The sequence below is a fragment of the Schistocerca nitens genome, chromosome 3 (genome assembly GCF_023898315.1).
Source record: "Schistocerca nitens isolate TAMUIC-IGC-003100 chromosome 3, iqSchNite1.1, whole genome shotgun sequence".
Taxonomy (NCBI): Eukaryota; Metazoa; Arthropoda; class Insecta; order Orthoptera; family Acrididae; genus Schistocerca; species Schistocerca nitens.
Genome location: NC_064616.1, coordinates 845,715,884 through 845,735,410, shown reverse-complemented (window position 1 = coordinate 845,735,410; position 19,527 = coordinate 845,715,884). Strand labels below are relative to the sequence as shown.

General features: G+C 44.9%; 1 pseudogene; it reads right to left on the bottom strand.

Moving 5' to 3' along the window:
* Positions 1 to 6,702: 6,702 nt before the first annotated feature.
* On the bottom strand, positions 6,703 to 6,820 carry LOC126249971 (5S ribosomal RNA; annotated as a pseudogene).
* Between the last annotated feature and the right edge of the window lie 12,707 nt (positions 6,821 to 19,527).

The following is a 19,527-nucleotide window of genomic DNA, read 5'->3' as shown; positions in this document are numbered from 1 at the left end:
AAATTTTGTCGCGGAGTTCTGGTTCACCTTGTATAGGTGACATGAGTTGTACTCTGATATCCAAAATTAAAGAAATAAACGGAAATTTTCCAAGGTTGCGTTTATTTTGCCGCAAAACAGTATAAACCGGCGACAGGTGGCCGGCCGGTGTGGCCGAGCGGTTCTAGGCGCTTCAGTCCGGAACCGCGCTGCTGCTACGGTCGCAGGTTCGAATCCTGCCTCGGTCATGGATGTGTGTGATGTCCTTAGGTTAAGTTTAAGTAGTTCTAAGTCTAGGGGACTGATTACCTCAGATGTTAAGTCCCATAGTGCTCAGAGTCATTTGAACCATTTTTGAACCGGCGACAGGAAAGTACACTTATGCTCATAAATTAAGGGTAATGCTGATACATGGTGAAACAACGCTCTGGTGGGCGGTTTGCGGGTTTAAATCACCTCGGAGTATGAACATGCGGTGCATCTGACCTGCGGTCGTCGCACGGTGACGCTGGCAGCAGTCCACATACGCAGAGGTGTGTTGGTGCATGTCAGAGTACGGGGCAGTGAGTAAGTGTGCAGACGTGCTAATGGCGGCTATGTGTTGCGAATGGCTCAAAGAACACATATTGATGACGTTATGAGGGGTATAAAACTAGAGTGCCTGGAGGCTGGTCAAACACAGCAGATCGTAGCATGGGCCCTCCGTGTGCCACAAAGTGTGATCTCAAGATTATGCCAACCATTCCAGCAGACAAGGAACGTGTCCAGGCGCTACAGTACGGGACACGTCCACAGCGTACAACACCACAAGAAGACCAATATCTTACCATCAGTGCCCGCAGACGGCCACGGAGTACTGCAGGTAGCCTTAAAAAAATGGTTCAAATGGCTCTGAGCACTATGCGACTTAACTTCTGAGGTCATCAGTCGCCTAGAACTTAGAACTAATTAAACTAACCTAAGGACATCACACACATCCATGCCCGAGGCAGGATTCGAACCTGCGACCGTAGTGGTCGCTCGGTTCCAGACTGTAGCGCCTAGAACCGCACGGCCACAACGGGCGGCGCAGGTAGCCTTGCTCGGGACCTTACCGCAGCCACTGAAACAGTTGTCTCCAGACACACAGTCTACAGACGACTGAACAGACAAGGTTTATTCGCCCGGAGGCGTGCAAGGTGCATTCCACTGATCCCTGGTCACAGGAGAGCCAGTAAAGCCTGGTGTCAAGAACACAGTACATGGTCATTGGAACAGTGGTCCCAGGTTATGTTCACGGACGAGTCCAGGTATAATCTGAACAGTGATTCTTGCCGGGTTTTCATCTGGCGTGAACCAGGTACCAGATACCAACCCCTTAATGTCCTTGAAAGGGACATGTATGGATGTCGAGGTTTGATGGTGTGGGCTGGGATTGTGATTGGTGCACATACACCCCTGCATGTCTTTGACAGAGGAACTGTAACAGGCCAGTTGTATCGGAACGCCATTTTGCACCAGTATGTCCGCCTTTTCAGGGGTGCAGTGGGTCCCTCGTTCCTCCTGATGGATGACAACGCACGGCCCCTCCGAGCTGCCATCGTGGAGGAGTACCTTGAAACAGAAGGCATCAGGCGAATGGAGTGGCCTGTCTGTTCTCCAGACCTAAATCCGATCGAGCACGTCTGGGATGCTCTCGCTCGACGCATCGCTGCACGTCTTCAAACCCCCAGGACACTTCAAGAGCTCCGACAGGCACTGGTGCAAGAATGGGAGGCTATACCTGAGCAGCTGCTCGACCACCTGATCCAGAGTATGCCAACCCGTTGTGCGGCCAGTGTATGTGTGCATGGTGATCATATTCCATACTGATGTAGGGGTACATGCGCAGGAAACAGTGCCGTTTTGTAGCACATGTGTTTCGTGACGGTTTTCTCAACTTATCACCAATACCGTGGACTTACATATCTGTGCCGTGTGTGTTCCCTATGTACCTATGCTATTAGCGCCAGTTTTGTGTGGTGCCACGTTGTGTGGCACCACATTCTGCAGTTATCCTTAATTTATGAGCATGAGTGTAGAAACAATGTAAAAAATACACAACGTAAACAACTGTAACATGCATAACGGTAGACAATAATGTTCTTCGTTTTTTCCAACTTAACTGATTTGCACACACATTCAGATAACTGCTCAGTGTGTTCAGTATGGGGAGTGACCTCCTCTGGCAACAATACAGGCCTGACAACAACGGGATATGCTGTTAGTGATGTCATCAATCTCATGTTCAGGCAACAACGCCTATCCTTCCAGCAGAGCTGCTCGCAAGTCTTGGAGAGTGGTTGGTGGATGTTGACGTGATGCAACCCGTTCCAAATTGTTCAAATGGCTCTGAGCACTATGCGACTTAACTTCTGAGGTCATCAGTCGCCTAGAACATAGAACTAATTAAACCTAACTAACCTAAGGACATCACACACATTCATGCCCGAGGCAGGATTCGAACCTGCGACCGTAGCGGTCGCTCGGTTCCAGACTGTAGCGCCTAGAACCGCGCGGCCACTCCGGCCGGCTTGCAACCCGTCTCCCTAATGCATCCCAGACATGGTCTATGTGATTCAAATCGAGGTAATGAGCAGGCCACGCCATGTGTGCAATATCTTCCATTTCCGAGAAAAATCAGCCACCCGTGCTTTATGAGATCGAGCGTTATCGTCCATCAATACGAAGTCTTGGGCCCACAACATCTCACAACAACATCTCACAACAATCTTGTCACGATACCTAATAGCAATGAAGCCTTGCCGATTCACTCGCACAATTTCATGAAGAGGTGTTCGAGCGGTCAACACAATCCCTGCCCACACCATTAGGGGTCCTCCTCGATATCGGCCTCTTTTCAGAAGGTTTGAGACCGAAATCGTGTTCCCCGTTCCCTCCAGATGCGAATCCGTCGAGAATCACTCTTCAGACCAGATCGGGACTCATCTGTGAAAAGAACACTGGTCCACTGTTCGACCGACCAGGTGGCGTGTTGACGATTCCACTCTAGACGTTCCCTTCTGTGAAGACGCATCAGAGGTACTCAGAGGTACTCCGACAATATAGGCTACTCTGCCTAAGCCTTCAGTACACCGTTTGTCTCGATACGAGGGCAGTTCAATAAGTAATGCAACACATTTTTTTTTCTGAAACAGGGGTTGTTTTATTCAGCATTGAAATACACCAGGTTATTCCCCAATCTTTTAGCTACACAACACTATTTTTCAACGTAATCTCCATTCAATGCTACGGCCTTACGCCACCTTGAAATGAGGGCCTGTATGCCTGCACGGTACCATTCCACTGGTCTATGTCGGAGCCAACGTCGTACTGCATCAATAACTTCTTCATCAACCGCGTAGTGCCTCCCACGGATTGCGTCCTTCATTGGGCCAAACATGGAAATCCGACGGTGCGAGATCGGCGCTGTAGGGTGCATGAGGAAGAACAGTCCACTGAAGTTTTGTGAGCTCCTCTCGGGTGCGAAGACTTGTGTGAGGTCTTGCGTTGTCATGAAGAAGGGGAAGTTCGTTCAGATTTTTGTGCCTACGAACACGCTGAAGTCGTTTCTTCAATTTCTGAAGAGTAGCACAATACACTTCAGAGTTGATCGTTTGACCATGGGGAAGGACATCGAACAGAATAACCCCTTCAGCGTCCTAGAAGACTGTAACCATGACTTTACCGGCTGAGGGTATGGCTTTAAACTTTTTCTTGGTAGGGGGGTGGGTGTGGCGCCACTCCATTGATTGCCGTTTTGTTTCAGGTTCGAAGTGATGAACCCATGTTTCATCGCCTGTAACAATCTTTGACAAGAAATTGTCACCCTCAGCCACATGACGAGCAAGCAATTCCGCACAGATGGTTCTCCTTTGCTCTTTATGGTGTTCGGTTAGACAACGAGTGACCCAGCGGGAACAAACCTTTGAATATCCCAACTGGTGAACAATTGTGACAGCACTACCAACAGAGATGTCAAGTTGAGCACTGAGTTGTTTGATGGTGATCCGTTGATCATCTCGAACGAGTGTGTTCGCACGCTCCGCCATTGCAGGAGTCACAGCTGTGCACGGCCGGCCCGCACGCGGGAGATCAGACAGTCTTGCTTGACCTTGCGGCGATGATGACACACGCTTTGCCCAACGACTCACCGTGCTTTTGTCCACTGCCAGATCACCGTAGACATTCTGAGATGCCCTGGTTTTCCGCCAAAAGAAACTCGATCACTGCCCGTTGTTTGCAACGCACATCCGTTACAGACGCCATTTTAACAGCTCCGTACAGCGCTGCCACCTGTCGGAAGTCAATGAAACTATACGAGACGAAGCGGGAATTTTTGAAAATATTCCACAAGAAATTTCAGGTTTTTTCAACCAAAATTGGCCGAGAAAAAAAATGTGTTGCATTACTTATTGAACTGCCCTCGTACAAGACGTCCAGTGGATACTGCGAGGTCAGATGCCAGTTGTCGTGCGTTGCTATGTAGTACCGTCGTGTCCTTACAGCTAAATAACGGTCCTCTCTTTCTTGATGTCACATGTGGTCGACCCTGTCCTGGTCTTCAGGGTACAGCTTCGATCTCTATAAACTGTCGGCACATTCAAGAAACAACTGAAAGATTCATATTAAGCAGTCAGGCCACATCAGTTTGCGACTGTCCTGCTTCCGTTCTTCCTATGGCCCTTCACGATAGAGAGGAGTCTGGTAGGCGTATTCTCTATGCCATATTGCACCATGTGTGACTGCGTACACAGCGACTGTGGATATGGGACTACCTGGTAAACACTCCCCTTTTTGACAGGTGCCCTGATGTTATCGTTGGCATGGTTGTCCATAGAGTGGAATGCCGTCTTCCGTGAGGAACACGATCGTATGGATTTCTGTTGACAGTATGTATGATTACATCATGATTTAGACGCAGGACGGGGAAACAGCAATTTGTTGCTTTAATTTTGGACACTAGTGTATTTAGCTTCTTCTCGCATTCCTATCGCTACCTGTGCCCATCCTCTATATGAGATTTAAAAATATGAAATCACTTTTCTTTATAGCAATTTCTTCCTCTACATCCATACTGTGGAAACCACTGTGAGGTGTTTGACAGTGGGTACTTCCCATAGTACCAGTCATTAAGTTTCTTAACGATCCATCCACGTATGGAGTGCGGGAGGAATGATTGGTCAAACGCCCCAGTGGGCGCTGTAATTAGTCTAAACTATTCTCGCAGTTCCTATAGGACTGCTATCTGCGTGTTAAACTATATTCCTAGATTCATTATATAAAGCTGGTTCTTTCTCGGGATAGTTTGCCCCAATCTTCGGCGTTTACCAATTCAGTTTTATCAGCATCTCCGCAACACTCTTCCATTGCTCAAACACAGCTGTACCATTAATACTGTCTGCCTCTTTTTTGCTGAATATCCCCTGTTAGTCCTATTTGGTACGGGTCCCACATACCGGAGCAGTATTCTAGGATAGGTAGCACGAGTTTTTTGTATGCTTTCTCATCTGTAGATTGATTGCATTTCTCTAGTACCCTACCAATGTAACGAAGTCTGCCATCTGTTTTAACTACAACTGAGTCTATGTGATCGTTCCATTTCATACTTCTACGAACTGTTACGCCCAGGTATTTGTATGAGTTAACTGACTTCAGTTGTAACTCTTTGATTTTTAATCATAGGACACCACATTGTTTTGGTTTTTTGAAGTGCGCAGTTCCCATTTTTGCACCATTCTGGAACTTTAACAACATCTAAGTGAATATGTATGCATCTTCTTTTCAACTAGTACTCATTATGGATAATGACATCATCTGCGATATGTCCCCGGCTACTAAAATATTTTCTGCAGGGTCATCATTATACAACATTAACAATAGGGGTCCAAACACACTTCCTTGTGGCACGCTGACCTCCATTCAAGATAACTTGCTGTCCTCCCTACTAAAAATTCTCAGTCCCGTCACAGATTTCGCTTGAGACCTCATACGATTGTTCTTTTGACAGTAAGCGTAGATTAGGTACTGAGCCAAATGCTTTTCGGAAATCAATAAATACTGATTCTAAGTGACAGCCTTCATCCATCGCTTTCAGGAAGTGCTGTGAAAAAACAGCGAGTTGGCTTTCACATTGGTGATGTTTTCAGAATCTATGCTGTTTCGAATGGAGGACGCTTCTTGTAGATGGGTGTGTTCTTCCAATCACTGAGCACTGTTTGTTGGTCCAGGGATCTATGATAGATTTTGGTTAAAAGAAGGACTGACTCAAATGGGAATATAGTATACACTCTGATAGGGATTCCATTGTGTGCTGAAGCTTTGTTAGTTTAGCGGTTTCAGCTGCTTCTATCACCACTAACACTAATATCTATCATTTCTCTTTACAGTGGGGCGAGAATTATGTAAGAGCAATACTCCTCGGTAATTCAGCATCTGACTGTCGTTACTGCGAAGTGGAAAATACTGGAGCATTATAAAGCTGTATATTAGGTAAAAAGCAAGCACTCCGTCTTCAGGTCACAAGTGGCCCATCGGGACCATCCGACCGCCGTGTAATCCTCAGTTGAGGATGCGGATAGGAGGAGCGTGTGGTCAGAACACTGCTCTCCCGGTCGTTACGATGGTTTTCTGTGACCGAAGCCGCTACTATTCGGTCGAGTAGCTCCTCAGTTGACATCATGAGGCTGAGTGCACCCCGAAAAACGGCAACAGCGCATGGTGGCCCGGATGGTCACCCATCCAAGTGCCAGCCACACCCGACAGCGCTTAACTTCGGTGATCTGACGGGAACCGGTGCACCCACTGCGGCAAGGCCGTTGCCCGTATATTAGGTAAGATACACTTTCAAAGAAAAGACTTTTCATCACATCTTAAGTAACATCATAACTTGTGTATAAAAAAAAAATACAATTTTTTAAAGTGACATGGCATTACGATTTTTCGTATTAGGTCAGAATACGCATGGTAATATTACCGATGACAGTGCCACTAAAGCGAAGTCAGTAAACACAGTTTTCAGAAATTCCTTCTCCAAAGTAGACAAAGTAAATATTCCGGAATTCGAATCAAGAACTGTTGCCAACTTGACTAGCTTGGAAGCAAATATCCTCGGTGTACCGAAACAATTCAGATCATTTTATAAAGGCAAGTCTTCCGGTACAAATCGTATTCGAATTAGGTTTCGTTCAGAGTATCCCGATGTAATTGCCGCATACTTAGCAGTCACATACAACCGATCGCTCGACGAAAGATTCGTTCCCAAAGACTGGAAAGTTGCACAGGACACACCAATACCTGGGAAATTAAATAGAATTACTCGTCTGAATTGCAGACCTATACCACTCACGTCGATTTGAAGCCGAGTTTTGGAACTTACACAGTGTTCGAATATTATGAATTATCTCCAGGAAAACGATCTATTGATACATAGCACGGATTCAGAATCATCATTCTTATTAAACATAACTACCTCTTTATTCTCATGAAGTAACGAGTGCTGCCGACAGAGGATCTCAAATTGATTCCATATTTCTAGATTTTCAGAAGGCTCCTGATACCATTCCTCACAAGCTACTTCTAATCAAATTACGTGCCTGTGAAGTATCGTCTCAGTTGTGCTAGTGGTTTCCTGATTTACCATCAGAAAGGTCACAGAACGTAGTAAATAACGGAGAGTCGTGGACTAAAGCAAAGGTGATATCGGGCACTGCCCAGGGAACTCTCATAAGACCTCTGCTGTTTCTAATGTGTATACAAAATTTAGCAGACAATCTGAGCAGCCGTCTTAGATTGTTTGTAGATGATGCTGTCGTTTACCGTCTAGTAAAGTCTTCAGAACATCAAAACAAAATATGTGTACAGTGTGAAAAGTGGCAAAGTATGAGTTCATCCACATGGATAAGAAAAGAAATCCGTTAAATTTCGGTTACACGGTAAATGACAATTGAAAAGGCTGTTGCTGTAACAGACACACAACACAGTCAAGAATGTTAGTCCAACTTCATTCGACTGTGGCATGTACGCCTATTACCACAACATACACAGAGCACAATAAGAGAAAACAAATGTATGCAAGCACTAATAACATGATAACTGAGCGCGAGCGTAGAGCAGTAGGATTTAAATATACACTCGCCCGTGGCGGCTTCTATCGGAAGTTCACAGTATTGCTCTTTTGCGGCGCACTGTCGCAGATGGCAACACACTGCTAATGCGCGCGGCTTTCAAGAGTGCGCGCATTACTTCATTCCTCTTCCCTTGGGGAATAGCCCGGATTCGTGAGATGTCCTTGGCGTCTTTCTCTGCGAGACTCTGAGTTGACGTGCTGATACTGGGGGGTATGGTCGGAAGTACTTTCGGGCGCGGGCAGCATCGCAATCCGCATTCTCGTGTCAAACCATATGGTAGGATGGGTGACGTCGGCGCGAGCTCCATGTCCACATCAGGTCCTCGGCCTGTTGGTGGTGGTGCCCCTGCAGTTGGCTGATGAGGCGGAGGAGACGGCTGCGGCGTGGACGGCGGCTGCATTGTTACTGGTAGCGGTATTAGAGAAGCTGCACCGGGTTCGCCCATCGGTGACGGGGGATCCCTTGTATGTCGTGGCAGGGACCCAGCCGCATCAGGTGGACCTTCGAGCGATGCAGACTATCGCGGCGACGTCGGTATTCCTGTCGAGGTTTTCCGGTCATTCACGCGCAGGCCGACTGGTCGTAATGACGTGCACAGAAGCCCTCCTCCGTACGGACGTCGCAGGGACGGCGGCCGCGGCATCGGAAGATGACAGCGGGAATCCATTTTGGGCGACGACGAAACCCCTCGTGCCCAGACAGCCACCCTGGACCAGAAACGGGACGATGGCAGCACAGGTTGGCGTCCCTGGCCAGGCTGCAGGAGAATGAGGAGCGTCCAACGTTGACGCCCGTGGAGCAGTTCGGCGGGGCTTTTTTCACCGAACGGCGTGAAACGATAGGAAGACAGAAACCGATATAAGGCAACGTTGGACAGGGACCGAGTCCCGTACTTTTTTATTTGCGTTTTGAATGTTCTAACTAATCTTTCGGCTTCGCATTTGGACCGTGGGTGGAAGGGCGGAGCGAAAATGTGGCGAACCCCACAGGTGTTGCAGTAGGCAAACTCCTGGGACACAAACTGAGGGCCGTTATCAGAGACAAACGTTGTCAGAAGTCCTTCGATGGAAAAAAATTTCGACAGGGCTGCCACAGTGGCAGAGGCCGAAGTTAATGGGCAACGGACAACATATGGGAACCGAAAGAATGCATCAGTTACTATCAGCCAGTATGCATTAAGGAAAGGGCTGACAAAATCGATGTGGAGACGATTCCAGGCCTGCGAAGGTTGTGGCCACGGAGACAACGTTGCCCGCGGGGCAGCTTGCTGCGATGAGCTTTAGGAACATGCCATAAGCAAACGAGTAATGTCACCGTCCAAACCAGGCCAGAAAATATGACAGTGGGCTAGTGCCTTGGTGCGTGATACCCCCCCCCCCCCCTCCCAGTGCTCAGCATGCAGCAATTGCAGGATCTCCGAACGGACAGCCAAGGGAACCATAAACGATGCCGAAACACGTAGTAGTTACTGAAGGGGTCTGATGTTCGCGACTGAGGTGACTCAGACCAGCTAGATTGTACACGGTGTATTGTTTTCTGTAAAATCGGATTGGTAACACTAGCGCGCACAGCATATCTCATGTAATCAGAGCGATATGTCATCGTATGCTATCTGTCAGATCCGTAAGAGTCTGGAAACATCCCTGACAGGCACAACCCCACACAAGGAGAAGTCGCATGGATTTAGGTCTGAGGATCTGGAAGGCCAAACATCTTGAAATTGCCTACATGTGATGCAATCGCTACTGAAGATTTCTCGAAGCTAATCTCCACCTTACAAGCAACATGTTGTGTCGCCCCATCTTGCATGAAAATAGTGGTGTGGACACTGTCGTGTATTTGCAAAGCTGGAATCACATGTTGCACAAAGAAGTCCTTATAACGTACAGGTGTCACTGTACATCTAACAGGCCTGCGAGGTGTCATTTCCTTGAAGAATACTGGACCGAGAATGAAGGAGCTTGTGAAATCACACCACAAGGTCACATAAGTTGTGTGCAATGGATGTTCCTGCACAAAATGTGGCGGAGTAGAACCCCATGTACGACAGTTCTGTGCATTCACGACAGCGTGCAGAATAAAATGTGTCCGTTCAAAGAATATTCCCTGGCCACATGGCATCTGTTTCTAAGCATACCAAAAATTAATGAAAGTCAAAGTCATGGCGTAGTAGCCTTTCTTGGGGCTTCATTTGGTGCACATTAGGAATCTTGTAGAGATACCAGTGTAAAATGCGCTGAAAAATAGTTTGAACTGCTGGGCAGGGGAGGGCATGGTCCCCATGACACAGCTCGAGCCCTACTTGCAGAATTTTAAGTCATATGCTGGGTGCTCGGTTATAACTATAGCATCTTCATTAGCAACTGCCATGGAAATGAGTCGCTTACCTTTGCCTGCTGCACCACGTAATTCACCTGATCCTTCAAACGTCTTCATCATATTCTTTAACCCATGTATTGACAAGGGGCCTCCTTGCAGCTGTTTCTAACGGCGGTATTCCTGCAATGCAGCGCTGCTCTTGCTGCCTTTCTGGCAAACAAGTTCTTCTCAATAGCCATTGCTTTCTGTACGAAAACTTCAGCCTGCTTAACCCTTTACTTCAACAGGTACTTCACAAAAGAAATCAACAGGCGTCGCAAGCAACAAACAAGTTACTGACGTCATAATAGAAAACATTTTTGCATTATGACTGCTTACAGCGCTATATTTTCACCTGGTGGCAGAAAGTGGAACTACTATTGTTTCAGCATACTCCGTGAGCATACCGATTAACGAACATGCATCATTACTCAGCACAAGTTTTCGAGGTCAGAAAGTAACCATCTCGCAGCATTATCCCCAAATTATGAATTGAATTTGTTGAGATTAGAGTCTTATGAGCTTACAAATTGATATGTTATCACATATGGTGTGTATCAGACTGTGAAAGTGATTTGAGAGGTTATGGGATCACCTCCACACTGTTCCACAGGAACTAGTAAGCACTCAAAGTCAGTGTATAGAAGGAAGGAACAGCATTCCTGTTGGGGGCCATTCTTAATCTTTAAGAACTTTTTATGCCCAGTAGGCATTTCCACACATACTGGATTCTGGCTCGAGCAGTCAATCAGATGTCTTCCTAAATACTCACTTCTGGTGAAAGAACTGAGACGTATGTTGCAAAATTTTGCTGATGTTTATTTTTGCTCATTTGGGAGGAAAGTAGGCAGGGCATATTCTTGATCCAAACATTGGGACGCTTCTCCCCTTTTGTGACAAAAAATAAAAACACATACAGCCGTCCTTATGATTTTATTTCATTTGGTCGCTACCAGTTTCAACGCTTCATTGCGTCATCTTCAGGCTCTTTTTGATGCGGTACAATGCAATGAAGCGTTGAAACTGGTAGCGACAAAATAAAATAAAATCATAAAGACGGCTGTAGGTGTTTTCATTTTTTGTCACAATAGTAAACGGCCGTCGTCTCAGGGACCTCCTGCTAAAAGGATGGACATACAGCAACTTCTCCCCTTTGGTAAATAGCAGTAAATCTACGTGTTTGGGACGCTGACTGGTTACTTAGGAAAAGTAGAGTGGTACGACAAATTTATAACATATCCTGGTTTGATTTTTCCTTATAAATATCCTAACCATACATGTGAACTGAATAATTGGGTTTCTGCCTCTCGAATTTTGGTTGGTCTGGGACTGTAATGGGGAATGAGATTCCTCTGAACTAATAATGCTTGCAGACATTACATGTCTTGTATGTACCCATAAAATGTGCATGTTACAGGCAATTTTTATCACAAGTAGGAAGCGACCATACGAAGCTATATTCAGCCGCCTCATCTGGAAAGTGGACATTAATACATACTTTTTTGTGACAATATCTTCTGGAAGGGAGATAGAACTGGACCCCATTGTACATATCAAGCTGGAGTACACAACTGAGCACCTTACCAAACCGTCATTTCTTCATACTGGAAAAACGGCTGAGTGTGACACTCTCAGTAAAATTTCCATATCACTCTGCTATTGACTCGCCCCGTAATATCGCACCATCCTTCTCCCATATTTCGACAATCCTTTTCTTTGCACAAAGTTGTCTAATGTGGCTGAGGATCAATAACTGAGCTGACTTGGTGATTCTTACTGCTGCTAGGACAAGGACATTGCCTTGGTGATAGACTGCAAAGAGAGCATGGCGAATGTGACACCGTAGGCTGGAGTCATGGAGTTGCAAGTGGTGTTATCCTCGACAAATATTCTGGAGTCAATGGCCCATGCCAGTTTGATGGACTGGGCTAGGAGAGTGGGCCGCTACATGGGGGTTGCAAGTGGTGACCACAGTGAGCATAAGGACCTGAGCCTTGGCGACCAGACTACCGCATTTGGTGTCAGAGGCTGCCAATTTGATGGCACAGGCTGCGGTGATGATGATGATGTGCACATCATCAGTCCAGGCTGAGACGATAGAGTGACTGTGCAAGCTGTTTGCAGCTGCCAGTTTGAAGACCCATGCTGGGGTTATGATGGTGACTACGTCAGTAGTCTTGGTTGGAATTATAGAGCTATCACATGAGGTGTTTGTGGCTGACAGTTTGTTAGTCTATGCTGGGGTGATGATGATTATGATGATGAGAACATCGACATCGGCAGTGTAAAAAGTCCCCCTCCAGACTGCTCTAATACTTCTGCAAAGGAAGGAGTGAGACTGATATGTATCATGCACAAACCCATGCAACAAAAATATACATCCACCAATAATAATTCCTAATACTTATTATACATTTATTCTGATCGGCTTCGTTTGTCAACCATCCATCATCCGTGGACTGTAGCAAACAGGCAGAAATCAACAATACATGTTACTGACGAGCCGGCCGCGGTGGTCTAGCGGTTCTAGGCGCTCAGTCCGGAACTGCGCGACTGCTACGGTCGCAGGTTCGAATCCTGCCTTGGGCATGGATGTGTGTGATGTCCTTAGGTTAGTTAGGTTTAAGTAGTTCTAAGTTCTAGGGGACTGATGACCACAGATGTTAAGTCCCATAGTGCTCAGAGCCATTTGAACCATTTGTTACTGACGAAAAATGCACAATCCATAGTCGTCAAGTACTGAACATCATAGATAAAGATAGTCGATAAGAAGTACTTACAAAGGACAACCAAAAAAGTACAACTTTTACATTTCATGTATCATGCTCCGGACGATTGCCATACTACAAGGCATATTATGACACACATCAACAGCTATCAGCGAAATATTGTGACTCATTCAACCGAGAAACAGAGACTGAGCGTCAAGGATAGCTGCAGAAACACAGCAAACATATGGTGCCACTCCAAATAGTGTACCCATCAAAGATATTACAATCCAAGTAACAAACATGATTTACAATCCTTCATTATGGAAACATCCAACGTATAATATAACATTTTTAACACAATATATTCACAAATTCATGTCTGCATACTGCCAGGATGTCAAAATAACGTCTAGCCGCGCGGTCTTTGGCTCCTTGTCACGGTTCGCGTCGCTCCCCCTGTCGGAGATTCGAGTCCTCCCTCGGGCATGGGTGTGTTTGTTGTCCTTAGCGCAAGTTAGTTTAAGTTACATAAAGTAGTGTGTAAGCCTAGGGATCGATGACCTCAGCAGTTTGGTCCCATCGGAACTTATCACAAATTTCCAATTTTTTTCAAAGTAACATCAGTAACGTCAGGTTAATATATGCACTTGCTACCCTAGTAATTACACCACATACAAGTAAAAAATTTCATTGTATTGACTAAGAAAATGAGATAAAGGTTTGAAGATTGCAATATTACACATAAAACAAAGTACATTAGTTTGATATGAAACCAAAATTGTTTTCTTGTATATAATAAAATGTCTAAAATCACATTTTTGGAATAATGAAAGACATTCGTACATAAATATACCAGCAACTTTTGTGGTTGTCACTAATTTTTCTCCTATTTATAACTGTTAATCTCTTGTTAATGTTTGCCAGTTACTGTACTGGTTCATCACATACGAGATAATAATGTCTTTACTGACTCTACACTAGTGAGTCTTGCCTACACTAGTGAGTCTTGCTGATGATTTCTAAGTTTTATACCATAGTTACATGTTTGTTTTATGTTTCTTAATATGTATATGACAGTTAAAGATCCATGTGGCTCATTTTACATAATTACACATACAACTCAATTATGGTTCGTCGTACAACAACACTCTACATCTTAAGTATATGAGACTGTATCTTATCACAGAATTGTAGTAATGCATCCATAAAAATGGTGTTCACTCTCTCATATAATTTGTAGTAATGAGATGAATCTACTGTTTCCCCTAATGTTCTGCACTTATGCGACCTATGGAGGGACTATCCTACATGATGTCACTCCTAGAAATATCTCCAGGTACATGACATTATTGCACGTTTGCCACTTGGAAATTCATGTCGTATTACCTAAACTTGTAAATGTCAGAAAAACAGTATAATGACAAAGTTACTGGTATATTTATGTATGTATGTATGTCACAATTCTAAAAATATTTGGAAAAAGTTTCGTACTGGTGGTTTACCCAGGCGTTCCATGTTTGTATGTCATGTGCTGAACAACACTTCTTCTTTCTCTGTCACTTCATTTATGATGTAACACTCCTCCAACATACACACATTTGGAATTTATGTGGTATGTGATATTTGTACTTTTTATTTCTCAACAATAATTTTATTCATGTGACTTCCGAATATTTCTTTGTTCATTGATTTTAGACGTTGTACTATATATAAGAATACAATTTTGGTTTCATATGAAACTGAAGTGCTTTTTTCTTATGTGTAATATTCCAATCTTCAAACTTTTACCTCCTTTCTCTACTCAATACAATGAAATATTTTACATGTATATGGGGTAATTACTAGGGTAGAAGGTGCATATATTAGCCTGACGTTACTGATGTTATTTTGAGATCCTAGTATTATGCAGATGTGACTTTGTGAATATATTGTATTAAAATATTATTTTATACATTGGATATTTTAGTAATCATTGTAAATCATGTTTGTTTCTTGAATTGTAACATCCTTGGGGGTTACACTCTTTGGTGTGGCGCCATATGTTTACTGTGATTCTACAAGTATCCTTGATGCTCAGTCTCTGTATCTCGGTCGAATATTTCACTGAGAGGTGTTGATGTGTGTCATAGTATGCCCTGTAGTATGGCATCCGTCTGGAGCATCATAAATGAAATGTACTCCACTTCCATAGCGCAACGGTAGCGTTACCGTCTACCACGATTCCCGGCAGGGGACTGGGTGTTGTGTGCCCTTCATCATCACTGACACGCAAGGCACCGAAATGGCGTCAACTAAAATGGCTTGCAATACGGCCGCCGAACCCCGAAGGGGATATCCCGGCCAATAAATGCCATACGATCACTTCATTTTTTTATGAAATGTAAAACTCTATATACACATGCTTTGTAAGTACTTCTTTTCGACTATCTTTATGTATGATGTTCAGTACTTAACGACTATGAATTTCGTATTTTTCGTCAGTAATATGTTTCGTTGATTCCTGTCTGTTTGGTATCGTCCATGGATGATGGCTGACAACCGAACTGGTCGAAATAAACGTATAAAATTAAGTACAACTAAGTTAACATGCAAATTTAACATGTGGTAAAAGAAGTTTGGTGGTTGCCAAACATGAACCAGCTATCTTTCCCGTCACGGTACATGACACTATCTATTACACTTCAGTTTTAACATGATAGTGGCGTCTGAGTTACATGGTACACAATTTTTTCAGATATCATTGACTATAACCACAGATGTCGTAATTTGACATTTAAGTACGACAAACTCAACAATAACGAAGCGCTTTTAATAAATCATTGTGACATACCACTGAAACGGTATACCTTCATAACATGCAAGTTATAATACATAAAGCATCAAATACAAGAAGTCTTTAAGTACCGTTATGTAGTTTCTGTCATTTTATTACAGTAATTCTACCAAAAAAGACACATTTTTGAGAGATCCTGAATGTGCTAGTGCTAAGAAAGAGCTTAAGCTCATACCATCTACACTAAAATATAAAAAAACACCAAATATTGAGTTCAAATCCTTGTGGGCGAATACAATATGGCGTCTCCCAAGTCCTGCTTGTGAAGTAAAACCGATATCTTACTGGCCACGTTCCTCTCCAAGAGACAAAAATCTGGTATAGCACATTTTTCCTTTCACGCTTTCCAGTATAATGGAACGTGGAATCCCACGCTGTGAAGTCACCAGATCCTCGTCCACGAACGTTTTCATGTCCCGTGAGGGGACGCCTTGAAGGGGACATCAGTAACGAGGGAGAAGACACAGAGAGATTTAGTTCATGGCTCTCCTGTCAAGAGTTGGACATTGGCTTAGATGTTCCCCTGGGGGTGCGCCTCAAGTAGCCCAAGACAGAGAAAAATTCCTCGTGTGTCCTCGTTAATCACCACAGAGAGAGTCCGCCCCCAGTAGCTGAGTGGTCAGCGCGACAGACTGTCAACCCTAAGGGCCCGGGTTCGATTCCCAGCTGGGTCGGAGATTTTCTCCGCTCAGGGACTGGGTGTCGTGTTGTCCTAATCATCATTATTTCATCCCCATCGACGCGCAAGTCGCCGAAGCGGCGTCTAATCGAAAGACTTGCACCAGGCGGTCTACCCGACGGGAGGCCCTCGTCACACGACATTTCATTTCATTTCACCACAGATAGAGTAGAGAACAGCAAGCAAGTGGGCCGTAAACAAGTGGTCACAGCTCAGCCGCTGAAGCAAGTGGGGTTCGCCTCACTGCTTCCGCTGCCAAAGAGTGGTCTTGTGGCACGCCACTGCTGACTCCCAGAGGCATGTGTGAAGTGCGCGGGTCACTACACGAGCAACCAACGTACCCGCCGAAGTGCAGCAACAACTGTGGCGGCGATCACGTTGCGAGCTACCGGGACTGTGAGAAGTTCAAGGCCATGAAAACTCGTCAGCGCGACCTGCAGTACAAGCAGAAGGTCGAGCGCTACGCGCCACGTTCGCGCCCAGCCGCACCGACAACATGACCGGCTGACATCGCCAGTATCGCAGCTGTGCCGGCTAGCGAAGATATCCCCAGTCCAGGAGGCAGCAGAGGACGGCACGTGCATGCCAGGAAGTCAGAGCCAACGCACCAGATGGGCAGCACGAAGAGCTTCCCAAGGGTTTCGCCGTCTTCCTAAGAGTGTGGTCAACAACATAATGGCAGGCGGCAATAGCGGCAACGCTACAGCCACTATCCGTGTCATGAAGCGCCTTGCCATGCTACAGTCGCCGCTAACTGCAGTCCTTGACAAGGTCTCACGCCTTGCGGAGAAACTGCAGCAGGTTTCCGACGCAGTGATGGAGGCTGCCTAAGCAGCCAAACTGACAGATCCACAGGCAGCTAATTGAACTCTCACCTGACGCAGTCCATACTCGAGGTTGTAAATAGGCTGTTTAGGATCTCATGTCGGTAACGTCACGTAGCGTTCTCTATGAAAATCACTGGCTGTGCTGTGTGCATGGTTGACATTGTTGTAATATTCGCTATCGTAGTGTTGGGCAGTTCGATGTGAACAGCGTGTAGCGTTCCGCAGTTGGAAGTGAGCCGCCAGCAGTGGTGGATGTGTGGAGAGAGATGGCAGAATTTTGAGGGCGGACGATTTGGACGTGTGTCCGTCAGAAAAACGACATTTATAAGACTGTATAATGACTTTTCAACACTATTAAGGTAAATACAAAAGGTATAGCTTATTGTTAGTCAGGGCAATTCTTTTGTAGGGATTATTGACAGTCAGATTGTGTTGCGCTAAAAGTATTGTGTGTCAGTGTTGATCAGAGTAAGTAAAGAGAGAAATGTCTGAGTACGCTCAGTTGTGCTCAGCTGTTTGAAAATCAAATAACGTAAAGGGTTTACCAGCACAATGAAACCTTCCCACAGAAAAATTTATGAATTACTGTGCTGGTAAACCTCTACGTTATTTGATTTTCAAACAGCTGATCAAAACTGAAGGTACTCAGACATTTCTCTCTTTACTTATTCTGATCATCACTAAACTGACACACAATATTTTAGCGCAACACAATCTGACTTTCAATAATCCCTACAAAAGAATGTCCCTGACTAACAATAGCCTATACCCGTCATGAATCACTTACCTCACAAAAATCTTCGTTACTCGAACTACTGCAATACAGCGAGCGCCAATACTACCAGCTAAATAAAAGATTCTAACTACTGAAGGCACTAACTACTGATAGGCATAGCTAGCAAATGAAAGATTTTAGTAGAGAACAAACAATGTATTTACCTTAATAGTGTTGAAAAATCATAATATACATAACAGATCATGACATCCAGTCTTACAAATTTCGTTTCTCTGACGGACACACGTCCAGATCATCCGCTCTCAAAACTCTACCATCTTTCTCCCCACATCCACCAGTGCTGGCGGCTCACCTCCAACGGCGCAACGCTACGCGCTGTTCACATCCAACTGCCCAACACTACAATAGCGAATATTACAACAATGCCAACCAGCCACAGACTGCACACAGCACAGCCAGTGATTTTCATACAGAGCGCTACGTGACGTTACCAACATAAAAGCCTAAACAGCCTACTTACGTAGCCCCTTTTGAAAAATTACGAATCACTGTGGTGGTAAACCCTTTACGTTATTTGATTTTCAAACAGCTGAGCAGAACTGAACGTACTCAGACATTTCTCTCTTTACTTATTCTGATCAACACTAAACTGACACGCAATATTTTTAGCGCAACACAATCTGACTTTCAATAATCCTTACAAAAGAATGGCCCTGACTAACAATAACCTATACCTTTTGTATTTACCTTAATAGTGTTCAAAAGTCATAATATATACATATATCTGTTCATGACATCCAGTCTTACAAATTTCGTTTTTCTGACGGACACACGTCCAAATCGTCCGCTCTCAAAATTCTGCCATCTCTCTCCCCACATCCACCACTGCTGGCGGCTCACCTCCAACTGCGCAACGCTACACGCTGTTCACATCCAACTGCCCAACACTACAATAGCGAATATTCCAACAATGCTAACCATGCACACAGCACAGCCAGTGATTTTCATACAGAGCGCTACGTGACGTTACCAACATAAAAACCTAAACAGCCTAGTTACAAGGTGGTAACATCACGCCAGCTCGCTGGCCTCTATAGTGCCGACAGTCTTGCAGCCAGCGGTAGAGGAAGATATCTCCAAAGGGAAAAAGAGGAGTCAGCTAAAACAGTGTAGAAAAAATTTCGTACATTTTCAGATTAAGGAGGATACAACTCCATCTGAACCAGAAGGAGAATCATCCCCTTCGAAGATCGTAAT